Source organism: Ixodes scapularis, unplaced genomic scaffold (genome assembly GCF_016920785.2).
Source record: "Ixodes scapularis isolate PalLabHiFi unplaced genomic scaffold, ASM1692078v2 PGA_scaffold10__122_contigs__length_95168666, whole genome shotgun sequence".
NCBI classification, from domain to species: domain Eukaryota; kingdom Metazoa; phylum Arthropoda; class Arachnida; order Ixodida; family Ixodidae; genus Ixodes; species Ixodes scapularis.
Window position 1 is genome coordinate 83,196,723 of NW_024609836.1, and position 15,650 is coordinate 83,212,372.

Sequence of the window (15,650 nt, forward strand, 5' to 3'; positions counted from 1 at the left end):
TGATTGACAGCTTAGATCTTGGTTGTTAAACCTTTGTGATATGTTGTAATTTCCTTTTGAGCGGCATATTTTTACGTTTAAAGAATAACCCATGGAATGAGAGTTATTATTCTTTACGAAAGGTTTACAAGACGGGCACTTCCATTTGGATTCATACCATAACAAACAAAAACTTCGCCATTCTTTTCATGGCCGCCGAAGTCTCTGCTCCCGCCTGTCTCGCCTACCTCGACTAGTCGTTTCGCCGAAGTGATCAGTGTTTCGTCTTGACCCAGGTGCTTGAGTGAGACTTCCTGAAGTGAAGTAGCGTGTATTTAGCAGCTTTCGCAGGTGTTAGTGATGGGAAGCGACGCGGGGTTTTGGCTTTCATAGCGCAGTTTGTTACTTTCGTTTTCATCTTTGCTTTCTTAGCGTGCAAATGCCGACATTTTAGAGATGTCAGTTCCTGTAAAGCGGCGTCGTCGCTCTGCAAAGTGCTGCCAGGGGAATGATCGCGACAGGGAGTCTTCCAGCTGCCATGTCGACCCGAAAGACGACAAGCCGAATGCTATTTGGCTGGAGGCAATCGGGCGTTCGCGTAGCGACAAACCTACATGGAATAAAAAGAGACCTCCAAGGTGGCGACCGTGGTGGCCGATGCCAACGCACCTAGCGAGTGACATGAAGTGAATATCACCTCTATGACGGAGGCCCACTGCGGAGAAGGCGCGGTGTAACGAGGTTTTGGTCGCACATTAAAATATCCCCGGTGGTTAAAACTAGTCCCCAGTCCTTCACGCTAGTGTGTGTCAGATGCCCTTCGTTGATTTGGCACGTAAGACCCCCAAATTTGACTTCTGATTTCGACTCCGCAAGCTTGGCCTCAGCAGAAGTTAAGAACTCGTTGACTTGTCGCCTTTACTGCAGCTCTGGAAGCTGTGCTCACCAAGATGGCAGGCAAATACTGCATAAGAGACACCGTCACCATGGCCGACGCTTGCCTGGTGCCTCAAGTTTATAACGCCAAGCGCATCAAGGTGGACTTGACTCCCTACCCGCCCATCGTACGGGTGAAAAACACCCTTGACAAACTAGAGGCATTCAAGGCTGCGCACCCGTGCCGCCAGCCAGACACGCCGGAGAAGCTCAAAGATCCCTCGAAACATTTCTGATAAGGTTTCCACTCTCCACAAGATATGCCTTGTTTTTGAACGATAAAAAAAAGCTGCCATTGTTTCTGCTGCCTTCAAAATAAAAAAAAAAAATGTTTTCTCTACCTCGTCACGTGCATGTGCACCGACCTTGTGACTCCTTGGCGCCATATCTACAATATGTGTGGAGCACTGTTTCTCTATACATCCTATTCGTTTTTCGGGCATAATTTTTTCTTGGCTCGATACACTTTTAACAATGCTGTATACGACCATTTCTCGTGGATGGTACTCGCATTTGTTCTCCCAAATACCCTAGAATCTTCTCTCTAGTGAAATGCAGTTCCATGGTCACCTCATAGATGGCGCTGCAATGTTTGTTCTCTCGTCGTCGTAAGAAACCGCCAGGAGAGTGTGGACGGATTTTTATTGTCAAGATATAAAATAAATCAATGGGAAGTTCAGAACTTGGATGAAATAATGGGAACACTGGGTTTATTAATTTGTTGTGTGGTACCTTGGAAATCCTGGAATTCGGAGATGGTGATTGGATAGTCATTCACAAGAAAAACGGGTGTTTTAAGTTTTCTGTATCGTTTGTGCTATAACGTGTTTTTCTTTCCCTTTCATATATATTTCTTTTTGTGTGTCATGATTATTTTATTGTTGTCTCTTGATTTGTGTCGAACTTGCCAGCAAGCGGATCCCTGGTTCGAGTCATTTTTGTTTCTTTGGAATTTGCAGGCGTGGAATTATATATATATATATTTTGAATTATTGGACGGCTTTAAGTTCCAGCAACAGTCAACTGCATCATAATGCTACAGGTGTGCGGTGCTAATGCGGCGACGGCAGATGACGAAGCTTTGGCCTTGATATACAGTCCGCGGTAGGTGTACGCTCTGAAAACGAAACCGGAACCAAATCCTATAACAACAAATACAAGCGCGCTGGTTAAGAAACGATTTGTAAACTCTAAAATGGAGAAGATAAACAAACAAGAGTGACCCGGGGTATTTCCATTGAGTATTTGATACAAAACGCCCAATACGGCTAATGAAGTTGAAAGCTATACCTTTTTCGAACGAAAATAGTGAATCCAAGGGACGTCCGACGTTTAGTTTGCAAGTTTGGAACGCACCGATACCACTGATATCAGTGGTCGATACACCCAGTTCCCCTCACCGGTTCCTCCCCTCGGTTGTTTACGAAGTCGTCGCTGCCGGTGGTTGTCTTTTAGCACTCGTCCGAAGTTCGTGCGATCTTTGCGTGCCTTGTCAGCTGCAAGAATGGCATCCAAGGTAATCACTTCAAATATATTCCAAAGCGCCCGTCCGTGATGAGCTTTTTACTCGCTCTTTTTTGCAGCCGATTCTGTACTCTTTTCACAGCAGTTCTTGTGCCTGGCGGGTCAGAATAGGTGAGTTCAACGAGACACACAGAGCTCCCGCAATTCTAAATCCAAATTACAGGACTTTTATCGTCTGTACAAACAGAAATGATTTGATCTTTTACTCGAGCTTTTTTGTCGCGACTTGCGTTGTTGTTAAAAGGGTTGTCCTTTTCGCAGTCCTTGCGCTGAAGAACGTCGACTACGAATACAAGACCGTCAAATTGAGGACACCTGCCGGTGGGGATCAGGTATATTGGGGTTGTTGACACGAAGCTAAAGGAGCGTTCACACCGGCGATCCGCAGCTGTCGCGCGATAACTTTAATCGCAAAAGCGACCATCGCGGAAAACAAAGCGACGCCCGTCCTTTTGCGATGCGATTGCGGTGTGCACGACGGCAGCCTGCCACAAAAATAGCCGTGGGTCTATCTAGTACACTGTACCGTGTGAGATATCTCGTGCTTGATTGAAGTTGTTCGACGGAGCGGGTTCTTGAAACCTGGCGTGAACGGTAGCCCCATCTTTGAGGACCCGGCTAAAGTTTTACGAAAGCGCAGCACCGGGGGAAAGCATCGCAGCTCGCATCGAAAGCAGACGCCGTACCGGCGTCTGCTTTCGATGCTTCTTTCGATGCGACTTTCGATGCGAGCTGTGCTGCTTTTCCCCGGTGCTGCGATTTCGTGAAACTTTCGCCGGGTCCTCAAAGATCGGGCTACCGTTCACGCCGGGTTTCAACAATATGTTTCGTCGACCAATTTCAATTAAGCACGAAATATCACCCAAGGCTATTTTTATGGCAGCCCGCCACCCAACGAGGTAGCTGCCACCACAACTGTCACAGCGCTGTCTGCCATGAACGGATGATAGTGGCTGCACCAGTGCACATTAGCTAGAGGTAATATAACTCTACCAACAAGATGGCCGCCAGTGTCCGGATTCGCGGAGCGGGCAAACGCGATCCAGCAAATAGACATAGAGATCAGTGGCGCACGCTCCTGATTTTTTTTTTTATTCTTTTTTTTTTTTTTTGCGATGCGATTTAATTGCATCGCGCGAGTGCTTTACATCGCCGGTGTGAACCCGCCTCTGGGCTTGAAAGAAAGCAAAACAAACAAAGCTGTCATGCTGGTGTTCATATCCTTCAGTACACAGAGGAATTCAAGAAGCGCAACCCAATGTTCCTGTTCTTGAGGTGGACGGCAAGAGCATCAGCCAGTCGGTATGTTGTTTAACGTGTACAGCTAAAAACATTGTTTGTTTGTTTTTTTTAAAGAATGGCATAGGAATTAGGCACGAACATGGGATAATGTTTTTATTCCAAGAGCCATGAGCTCTATCTTTTTTTTTAAGTTTCTAGGATTTACGCAAGCACACTGGCCATTCCCAAAAAAATGCAAGCCAAAAGGGGAGATCAAAGAAAAAGTATCAGGGGAACTGGCTCAACATGATTCGAAACCTTGAGACAGGTTCCAGTGCTATCCCTAGAATTTAGAAAAATCACTATAAATATAAGAAACCCAGAGAACACCGTAACAACACCGCTTACTTCATCTTTCAACCCAGAAAAACAACAAAAATAATCAAAAATGTGGGACAAGCATGAGGGGGGTTTTTGTCCTTCGTTTCCCCCCCCCCCCCCCCTTTTTTTTTCGTTTTCCTCTGAATTTTGAGTTTTTCTTTTTAAATTTACAGTTACTAATAAAAAGCAAGTCCGTCAAAATAACGCGCCATACTATTTCAAATAAATGGCTTTATTATTTATTTATTTTTTTTTTTTGTCTACGCGTGCGAGTATTTTGTGTCCTCTTTCCTCTAAAAGTAAAACTAAGAGGATCCATCTCAGGAAAAGGTGCAAATGGACAATGTGTTTATGTGTGAGTTACCTTCAAGAAGGTAGGGCGAGCTCGGAAAGAAAGGCCAGGGAAAGATTCCTCCCCCCCCCCCCCCCCCCCCCCCTTCTCCAGTGCTCCGTCTGCTTCCTCCTCCCCAGCCTTCTTTTCCCTCGCCCCTTCTTGAGTTGCCACGGACCATAGTTTGCTTGTGTTTTAAATAGTAATATCACTTTTCCTTCTTTTCTTTCTTTCTTTCTTTTTGCTTCTTTTTTGGTTAAAGAGCATGTCAGATATCTGAGCTCAAGGTAAACTGAGCTCGGACACTCTTCCAGGTAGCTATCATGGAGTACTTGGAAGAAACCTATCCCCAACCCAGACTTCTGCCTGCAGAGCCCTACCTAAGAGCCAAGGTAATCCCCCTGCATTCTAATTGATGAAGTTTTACGCAGTGACGTGCACAGCCATTTCCCCGGAAGGGCCACACGATAGCTACGTGCCCTAGTTTCCTGTAGCATTGCAGAAACAGCTGGCATAGCATGTTAGGGTTTTCTAACCGGCGGCTGTGCTACAGTCCTAGAACTATGCAAAATGAGTTTCTCATAAAAAACTTAAAGCCGTTTACAACCCCCTGTAACGCCGGATTAGAGGTCAGCTCTTGAGGAGGAGGAGGGGAAGGGTACTGAGGGGAAGGTGTACCCCTCCTCCCTCCTCCTCATCCTGTCTGCTACTCCTCCCTCCGAGCGGCGGCGTCTCACGAGGGTCACGTGACCTCAAGGGGGTCACGTGACCTCAAGGGGGTCACGTGACTTCACCGGGGTCACGTGACTTCACCGGGGTCACGTGACCCCTTTGAGGTCACGTGACGATGACGTCATCACGACGACGTCATCCTCATCACGATGACTTCATAAGTGACGTCACCAGTGACATCATCGTCATCGTCGCTGATGACGTCATGATCACTGATGACGTCATCAGTGACTATGACGATGCTGATGACGTCATCAGTGACGTCATCAGTGGCGATGACGATGCGGATGCCGATGGCGTAATCAGTAACGTTACCAGTGACGTCATGCATCCCATAATGCGCCGTGCGGTTACGCCGACGGCGACGGCGACGCTGCTCAAGCCGGAAACGGGCGCCTAAGAGCTGGGCTCTAAGAGTCGGCAGACACCTAAGCACTTCTTATGAGTTGTGAATGCTAAAGCATGAATGTCCGGCGATGTGGATGCTAGAGGCGGCGCCATGTTCGTCGGCGGCGAAACGAGCAGAAGCCTCCAAGCGCGCGCCATCGTGTCCGTTTTAACCGGCGCAGGTCCCGTAGTGGCATGGGGTTGCGGCGGTTAGTTTTATCGGCGCGCTGGCGGCACTAGAGTTCCTGTATAGGCTCCCGTACCGCTCATTCACACTGGAAGCGGATCCGCGTTCGCAAAGCGGTTGCGAACGCGGTGGTATAAAGATCCAGTACCATTGCACGCGCATTTGATGTCACCGAGTGCGCGTGCAATTGTACTGGATCTTTATACAACCGCGTTCGTAACCGCGCATCCGCTTCCAGTGTGAATGAGCGGTACGGGAGCCAGAGTTGCGCGTCTGTTTTCCGAGTGCCGCCGCGCCGCTATCCGCCAAGATCCGATCACGTGAGGAGCCGGATCAAGTGCCTTGCAGGAAAGTAGACGTTGCACGCGCCCCGTTGCACGTTGCCCTGCTTTTGAGCGCGCCGCGCGCCTCGAACGTGCGGCGCCGCTATTCGTCGAATTCAGTCACGTGACGAGCGGGATCAACATGCCGTGCAGGAAAGACGGCGCTACGGAGATGAACGCGCAAGACTCTAGGCGGCACTAGAGTTCCTGCATAGCCCCCCCAAAGGGGGAGCAGAGTTTCGCATTTGTTTTCCCCGCGCCGCCACGCCGCTATTCGTCGAGATCCATCACGTGAGGAGCAAAGCATCCGTTGGCGTGCAAGAAAGCCACCTTTACGGTCGCTCCGCCCACGTTTCTCGCGCCCCGGCGTATGTTCCCCTGCTTTCCGCCTCCTTTTCCTCCTCTCCTGTTTTCCATGCGCGGCGGCGCGCGCGGCGCCGCTATTCGCCAAATTTAGTCACGTGAGGAGCAAAGCATCCAGGGCGTGCGGGAAAGCCGGCGCTACGGCCACCCGCCGAGGCTGAATGCGCAACTCTGCTACCACAGGTAGCGTATACAGGAACTCTAGGCGGCACTAGGGTGCCTACATGTCTGTCTGTTTCAGGGTGAAGACATCCATTGTTGCCCTTAATGTGCCAGCACGTGACGCTCTCGCGCACTCGGTGCGTGACTTGGGCGCTAAAATAGCGTCTCTACATTAGCTAAAGCTACGCGCTCGAGCTGAGCGACACCGTATTCCACGCACTTCAAAATGCATAGAAAAACGATTGGGCGGAAAAATGGCTGAGATGTCACCACTCAAGTAAGAGCGCGCGTGTGTATGAAGGCACTCTAGGCGGCACGGACACGCAGCGGCATCTGGCGGCGGTCGTTGAAACTGACGCGGGCAGCGGCCAATGGGAGCCTCGTCGCCGCGCGCCAGCCAATGGGGCCTTAGGAATCGGGGAATCTAGATGCCGTTTTCGCGCTTCAAACTGATGACGTCGGCTCGCTCCATACGACAGTTAATGCTTTCGCATTAATAAAAAAGGACCACTCAATACAAACAATCCCACCCTATTTAAAAAAAAATCTGTGTTTGTCCTCCTAGTTTTTTTTTTTTAAATACTATTAAGTATAGACTTCCTCAAACTATTAGCTTAGCCATTATAGCCATTAATTGATGCTTTGAAACAGCGGGCTTTAGCAATGTATACTTCTAACTATAAAAAAAAAATTGCTTGCGTTACAAAATTTTAAAGTAACACAGTAAGCATGTACCGTGCACTGTGCACAGTGCTCCGTCTGTGTACTCTTCTCTGTCCATCGTAATGTTTACCGCGCCGCTTGTTTGTGTTTTTAGCGTAATCTGTATCAACTTTCAATAATAAAAAAAAAACTCGTAAAACTTTTTTTTTTTTTTTTTTTAACAGAAGCGTTATTTTCGAAGGCGGGCACCGATATCACATGCCCGATGTGTGTAGTTACGCCGCCGCAGCCGGAATGCATATCGTGCATCGTTCACCCTTAAGCTGAGATTAGAAGCTCTGCCTTCAGCGCGAGCTCGCCGACTTCAGCAGCGTTTGGTTACGCGCGTTTGCGCGTTCACACTGGTGTTAGCTAGGGTAGAAAGCTCGCGCTGGTAGCGGAGCTTCTGGTCTCAGCTCAAGGGTGAACAGAGTCTAGTGGGAACTTGTGGGAACCAATTGGAAACTGTAGTCTTTCTGCACTTGTGACGCCGCCGCTGCGGATCATTAGGCTGAACGAGCTGTCTCGTGCACTGCCGCCTGCCTTCTCTGAACTACAGTAATGTCGGCATCACATATGCGTGGAACGCTTGGTGAGATCAGTCTGTTGCGCTCGCCTTTCTAGTGGGAACTTGTGGGAACCAATTGGAAACTGTAGTCTTTCTGCACTTGTGACGCCGCCGCTGCGGATCATTAGGCTGAACGAGCTGTCTCGTGCACTGCCGCCTGCCTCCTCTGAACTACAGTAATGTCGGCATCACATATGCGTGGAACGCTTGGTGAGATCGGTCTGTTGCGCTCGCCTTTCTAGTGGGAACTTGTGGGAACCAATTGGAAACTGTAGTCTTTCTGCACTTGTGACGCCGCCGCTGCGGATCATTAGGCTGAACGAGCTGTCTCGTGCACTGCCGCCTGCCTCCTCTGAACTACAGTAATGTCGGCATCACATATGCGTGGAACGCTTGGTGAGATCGGTCTGTTGCGCTCGCCTTTCTAGTGGGAACTTGTGGGAACCAATTGGAAACTGTAGTCTTTCTGCACTTGTGACGCCGCCGCTGCGGATCATTAGGCTGAACGAGCTGTCTCGTGCACTGCCGCCTGCCTCCTCTGAACTACAGTAATGTCGGCATCACATATGCGTGGAACGCTTGGTGAGATCGGTTTGTTGCGCTCGCCTTTCTAGTGGGAACTTGTGGGAACCAATTGGAAACTGTAGTCTTTCTGCACTTGTGACGCCGCCGCTGCGGATCATTAGGCTGAACGAGCTGTCTCGTGCACTGCCGCCTGCCTCCTCTGAACTACAGTAATGTCGGCATCACATATGCGTGGAACGCTTGGTGAGATCGGTCTGTTGCGCTCGCCTTTCTAGTGGGAACTTGTGGGAACCAATTGGAAACTGTAGTCTTTCTGCACTTGTGACGCCGCCGCTGCGGATCATTAGGCTGAACGAGCTGTCTCGTGCACTGCCGCCTGCCTCCTCTGAACTACAGTAATGTCGGCATCACATATGCGTGGAACGCTTGGTGAGATCGGTCTGTTGCGCTCGCCTTTCTAGTGGGAACTTGTGGGAACCAATTGGAAACTGTAGTCTTTCTGCACTTGTGACGCCGCCGCTGCGGATCATTAGGCTGAACGAGCTGTCTCGTGCACTGCCGCCTGCCTCCTCTGAACTACAGTAATGGCGGCGTCACATATGCGTGGAACGCTTGGTGAGATCGGTCTGTTGCGCTCGCCTTTCTAGTGGGAACTTGTGGGAACCAATTGGAAACTGTAGTCTTTCTGCACTTGTGACGCCGCCGCTGCGGATCATTAGGCTGAACGAGCTGTCTCGTGCACTGCCGCCTGCCTCCTCTGAACTACAGTAATGTCGGCATCACATATGCGTGGAACGCTTGGTGAGATCGGTCTGTTGCGCTCGCCTTTCTAGTGGGAACTTGTGGGAACCAATTGGAAACTGTAGTCTTTCTGCACTTGTGACGCCGCCGCTGCGGATCATTAGGCTGAACGAGCTGTCTCGTGCACTGCCGCCTGCCTTCTCTGAACTACAGTAATGTCGGCATCACATATGCGTGGAACGCTTGGTGAGATCGGTCTGTTGCGCTCGCCTTTCTAGTGGGAACTTGTGGGAACCAATTGGAAACTGTAGTCTTTCTGCACTTGTGACGCCGCCGCTGCGGATCATTAGGCTGAACGAGCTGTCTCGTGCACTGCCGCCTGCCTCCTCTGAACTACAGTAATGTCGGCATCACATATGCGTGGAACGCTTGGTGAGATCGGTCTGTTGCGCTCGCCTTTCTAGTGGGAACTTGTGGGAACCAATTGGAAACTGTAGTCTTTCTGCACTTGTGACGCCGCCGCTGCGGATCATTAGGCTGAACGAGCTGTCTCGTGCACTGCCGCCTGCCTCCTCTGAACTACAGTAATGGCGGCGTCACATATGCGTGGAACGCTTGGTGAGATCGGTCTGTTGCGCTCGCCTTTCTAGTGGGAACTTGTGGGAACCAATTGGAAACTGTAGTCTTTCTGCACTTGTGACGCCGCCGCTGCGGATCATTAGGCTGAACGAGCTGTCTCGTGCACTGCCGCCTGCCTCCTCTGAACTACAGTAATGTCGGCATCACATATGCGTGGAACGCTTGGTGAGATCAGTCTGTTGCGCTCGCCTTTCTAGTGGGAACTTGTGGGAACCAATTGGAAACTGTAGTCTTTCTGCACTTGTGACGCCGCCGCTGCGGATCATTAGGCTGAACGAGCTGTCTCGTGCACTGCCGCCTGCCTTCTCTGAACTACAGTAATGTCGGCATCACATATGCGTGGAACGCTTGGTGAGATCGGTCTGTTGCGCTCGCCTTTCTAGTGGGAACTTGTGGGAACCAATTGGAAACTGTAGTCTTTCTGCACTTGTGACGCCGCCGCTGCGGATCATTAGGCTGAACGAGCTGTCTCGTGCACTGCCGCCTGCCTCCTCTGAACTACAGTAATGTCGGCATCACATATGCGTGGAACGCTTGGTGAGATCGGTCTGTTGCGCTCGCCTTTCTAGTGGGAACTTGTGGGAACCAATTGGAAACTGTAGTCTTTCTGCACTTGTGACGCCGCCGCTGCGGATCATTAGGCTGAACGAGCTGTCTCGTGCACTGCCGCCTGCCTCCTCTGAACTACAGTAATGGCGGCGTCACATATGCGTGGAACGCTTGGTGAGATCGGTCTGTTGCGCTCGCCTTTCTAGTGGGAACTTGTGGGAACCAATTGGAAACTGTAGTCTTTCTGCACTTGTGACGCCGCCGCTGCGGATCATTAGGCTGAACGAGCTGTCTCGTGCACTGCCGCCTGCCTCCTCTGAACTACAGTAATGTCGGCATCACATATGCGTGGAACGCTTGGTGAGATCGGTCTGTTGCGCTCGCCTTTCTAGTGGGAACTTGTGGGAACCAATTGGAAACTGTAGTCTTTCTGCACTTGTGACGCCGCCGCTGCGGATCATTAGGCTGAACGAGCTGTCTCGTGCACTGCCGCCTGCCTCCTCTGAACTACAGTAATGGCGGCGTCACATATGCGTGGAACGCTTGGTGAGATCGGTCTGTTGCGCTCGCCTTTCTAGTGGGAACTTGTGGGAACCAATTGGAAACTGTAGTCTTTCTGCACTTGTGACGCCGCCGCTGCGGATCATTAGGCTGAACGAGCTGTCTCGTGCACTGCCGCCTGCCTCCTCTGAACTACAGTAATGTCGGCATCACATATGCGTGGAACGCTTGGTGAGATCGGTCTGTTGCGCTCGCCTTTCTAGTGGGAACTTGTGGGAACCAATTGGAAACTGTAGTCTTTCTGCACTTGTGACGCCGCCGCTGCGGATCATTAGGCTGAACGAGCTGTCTCGTGCACTGCCGCCTGCCTTCTCTGAACTACAGTAATGTCGGCATCACATATGCGTGGAACGCTTGGTGAGATCGGTCTGTTGCGCTCGCCTTTCTAGTGGGAACTTGTGGGAACCAATTGGAAACTGTAGTCTTTCTGCACTTGTGACGCCGCCGCTGCGGATCATTAGGCTGAACGAGCTGTCTCGTGCACTGCCGCCTGCCTCCTCTGAACTACAGTAATGTCGGCATCACATATGCGTGGAACGCTTGGTGAGATCAGTCTGTTGCGCTCGCCTTTCTAGTGGGAACTTGTGGGAACCAATTGGAAACTGTAGTCTTTCTGCACTTGTGACGCCGCCGCTGCGGATCATTAGGCTGAACGAGCTGTCTCGTGCACTGCCGCCTGCCTCCTCTGAACTACAGTAATGTCGGCATCACATATGCGTGGAACGCTTGGTGAGATCGGTCTGTTGCGCTCGCCTTTCTAGTGGGAACTTGTGGGAACCAATTGGAAACTGTAGTCTTTCTGCACTTGTGACGCCGCCGCTGCGGATCATTAGGCTGAACGAGCTGTCTCGTGCACTGCCGCCTGCCTCCTCTGAACTACAGTAATGTCGGCATCACATATGCGTGGAACGCTTGGTGAGATCGGTCTGTTGCGCTCGCCTTTCTAGTGGGAACTTGTGGGAACCAATTGGAAACTGTAGTCTTTCTGCACTTGTGACGCCGCCGCTGCGGATCATTAGGCTGAACGAGCTGTCTCGTGCACTGCCGCCTGCCTCCTCTGAACTACAGTAATGTCGGCATCACATATGCGTGGAACGCTTGGTGAGATCGGTCTGTTGCGCTCGCCTTTCTAGTGGGAACTTGTGGGAACCAATTGGAAACTGTAGTCTTTCTGCACTTGTGACGCCGCCGCTGCGGATCATTAGGCTGAACGAGCTGTCTCGTGCACTGCCGCCTGCCTCCTCTGAACTACAGTAATGTCGGCATCACATATGCGTGGAACGCTTGGTGAGATCGGTCTGTTGCGCTCGCCTTTCTAGTGGGAACTTGTGGGAACCAATTGGAAACTGTAGTCTTTCTGCACTTGTGACGCCGCCGCTGCGGATCATTAGGCTGAACGAGCTGTCTCGTGCACTGCCGCCTGCCTCCTCTGAACTACAGTAATGGCGGCGTCACATATGCGTGGAACGCTTGGTGAGATCAGTCTGTTGCGCTGGCCTTTCTAAGCTTCATCCAGGGTTCAGCAGCCGATTGTCCTTGCTCGGGGAAAGTGCCGTGAAGTGGTGGAGGCTGCTGCAGACTGATAACTTCCGGTGTGTCCGTCCCTTTCCCAGACGAGGGAAATCACGGAGCTTCTCGTTTCCGGGGTGCAACCGCTGCAGGGCCCGGGCCTCATCCCCAAGCTCGGGAAGGAGGCGTGGCAAAACTGGGCCCAGTTTTACATCACGAAGGGCTTTACAGGTTGGAAGAGATTTCTCGGCTCAATGACCTCACACGTAATCTCCTGAGCACGTGCTGCCGCTCATGCTTTTGTAATTAGAGCATTTCTCACCATCGAAATTGTCTTTCTCGCATGACGCCCTGTTGTGAACAGCTCGCCCAATAATGGCAAAACGCAAATTAGACGCTGAGCAGGATGAATACGGCAGGGCGTTTCTTTCGGATGACTGACCTCCAGGGGTCCATATCTCATGAGTGAATGACGTTTTAGCAAATAACGGGGGCGCTCTTACTTCATTATCGTTACTAACTGGCTGCATTTTAGAGTGGCCAATATCTCCATTCATCGAAGAAGAAAAGTTCCAGGCAGCGGCAATATGGTTAACCCGGTTACAACCGGTCGTGACCTGATCGACTGTATATTAGGGGGTCCAGGTGGTGTCCTAGTCTGTTTGCATTTTCCTCAATATTGACTTGTGTCGGGTCCTGTGCCTGTGTTCAGTGTTTTGCGCATCTCACGGGTCATCCCGCAGAAAGTAAGTGCCCAGAGCAACTAAAAATTTTCGGGAAGCCTGGATGCCTTTATGTGCGTGCGCTGTCCCGTGTATTTAGCTGTCTTATGCCAGCATTGCGTTTCGGCGACGTTTAATCAGATTGCTACTAGTTTGCAAAGAAGTACTAAGTACACGTTCGCCTGACCGCCTCAGGGCTTTTTGATGATCCGTTGAACCAGTCCAACGCTTGTTTCATAAGTTGTGACAGATAACGAGTCATACAGTGTGGTCGGTTTGCCTTGCTGCATACCCGACCCGGAGGAATAACACGGAGCCAACGGTTTCAACAACAAGAAACTACATTTAATTGGACATGGACAAGACGATTAACATTGCTACCGGCGCTGCCGGAGTCCAGACAGCGACTCCCCGTGCGCCGCCTCTGATCTCTCTTATCAAGGCGGCGCATCCGATGTGCGCGTGGCTGGCGTGACGTCGCCGCCACGCGGGAAAAGTTCGGCTTGAGCCTCGCAGTCGGGCAACTTGGCTTGGGAGCCGCCAGGGTGCCCACACTTCCCCCCCCCTCAAGCTTCGTCCGGCATGTCGATGACGGAGACGCTGTGGGCGTCAGGGGGTGGATGGCGCTGTTGGGCGGACTGACGTTTAAGTCCGGCCGGCGCCTGCTGGACGAGCGCGGCGGCTGCTGGCGAGCGCGGCGGCTCGGTCAGCTCCAGCTTGTCGCTTGTTCGGGATCAGGGCTCCACCAGGTGGCTGCTTTGCCCGTGGTCCTGTAGAGGGTGGCCGCGGTCCACGATGAGACCGGCCGCCGTGTCGTTCAGATGGCGGGTATGGCGACGGTTTTGTCCATGAGTCAGCTTCGTAGAAAACATGGAAGCAGACGACATGGGACTCAGTTGAGGGCTGAGCCTGACGTTATTTTCGGACCCCTTCCAGAAAGTTTGAAATAACGGATCTGAGGTGGGCACACAATCTTCTCCCCCCTCTCTTGAAAAAGGGGCAGATCCGTGGAAGTAGAAAACTACCCCCAAAATGCGAAAGAGGCCAAGGAGACAAAAAAAAAAGTTCCTCTCTCTTTGGTGTCACCGACGTCGCAGGTTATACCGCCGCCTTGGTGGAGACAAGGGGGTTTCCGGAACGGGACTGCCGTCAGTGTCGTTCCGGTCCTGCGAGGAATCTTCGTCTTCTGCTTGGAAAAATCGTTTAAGGTCGGTGACATGAACAGGTCCGGTTTCCTCACTAGACTCACAGTTAACTAGTTTGTAAGTGAGTGGCGAGCACTTTTCACGCACGCGAAACGGACCTTCCCACCTGTTGGCGAGGGAGGCTGCGAAGCCTCGAGCGGCGTCACTCAGTGGGTGAGTACGCCGGAGTACAAAATCTCCCACCTCGAACTGCAAGTCACGTCGCCCCCGGTTGTACTGTTCAGCCTGCTGTACCCGGGCGACGTCGAGATTTTCTCTGGCCTCTCGAAGGTTATCGGAGAAGCGCTTTCGCAGGTCCTCTGCGAACTTCACGTAGGGGCGAGGCCTTCCTCCAGACTCTGTAGAAAGGAGGCTGTTAGAAAGCGGGAATGCGAGCTCCTTGCCGAAATTTAATTGGGCAGGAGTGAGACCCGTTGACCGATTAGTGGTTGTACGGGTCGCGAATGCCAGCTCGGGCAGTTTCGCGTCCCAGTCCTTGTGGCGCTCTGTGTAGGCCACTAGCATCATCTTAAGGTTTCGATTTACCCTTTCCGTGATGTTTGCTTGCGGGTGGTACGGGGAAGTTCTTTTGTGTTTGATTCCCAGTACCGCGCATGCGTCCACAAACACCTTACTCGTGAAATAGGAGGCATTATCGCTTACAAGCTGTGCAGGAAAGCCAAACCTAGCGAATGTTTCGAGTAGACACTCCCAGATTTTTTGCGAATCTAGCTTCCGCAATGGAAATAACTCAACCCACTTCGTGAAGTGGTCGGTTACCACGAACAAGTACTGATTGCCCCGGGTACTACGTGGGAAGGGGCCCATGACGTCACAGCAACAAATCTGCCAAGGGCTCTGACTCGCGATTGGTTGCATGAGACCGGGGGGCTGGCCACCACGTGGTTTTGCCTTCTGGCACACCGAGCAGCTACGAGCGTATCGGAGCACATCCTGCCTCATGCCTGGCCAGGTAGCAATTTGGGATAACTTTTCGTAGGTCTTGCTCCCACTGCTGTGTCCTGCCAAGGCAGAGTCATGCATGTATCGGATGAAAAGCTTACGTAGCTTGCGGGGTATCACGGTCCGGAATGCCGAGCCATCCGGATCGTCGTCGGCCTGGGGGATGTAGCGCAGCAGGAGACCGTCGTCGCTCATCAAGTAGGAGTCGAACTCCTCGTCACTTGGGCGGTCGACTGGACCTCTTTCTGCCAGCCAAGCGGACACGCGTTGGCAGAGTCCGTCATCCAGCTGCGCCTTGCGAAGCTCCTCGCGGCTCACCAATGTACCCCACCGTGAATCTGGGGATCCTCGTGTCGTGGCCGCGACGGTCACCAAGCCATGGGTATCCTGCGAGTGTTCCTCAGGAAGTGGAGCACGAGAAAGCGCATCAGCAACTTTGTTAGTTGACCCCGGGCGGTACA

General features: G+C 51.7%; 1 long non-coding RNA gene and 1 other non-coding gene across 2 annotated transcripts; both read left to right on the forward strand.

Moving 5' to 3' along the window:
- The first annotated feature begins 2,321 nt into the window (after nucleotides 1-2,321).
- Nucleotides 2,322-3,704, forward strand: LOC120837431. Its single transcript, XR_006077339.1, has 4 exons — nucleotides 2,322-2,431; nucleotides 2,499-2,550; nucleotides 2,701-2,771; nucleotides 3,668-3,704. It is a non-coding gene; the product is annotated as an uncharacterized LOC120837431 (transcript).
- Nucleotides 3,694-12,465, forward strand: LOC121834828. Its single transcript, XR_006077340.1, has 3 exons — nucleotides 3,694-3,741; nucleotides 4,687-4,764; nucleotides 12,425-12,465. It is a non-coding gene; the product is annotated as an uncharacterized LOC121834828 (long non-coding RNA).
- Nucleotides 12,466-15,650: the final 3,185 nt, after the last annotated feature.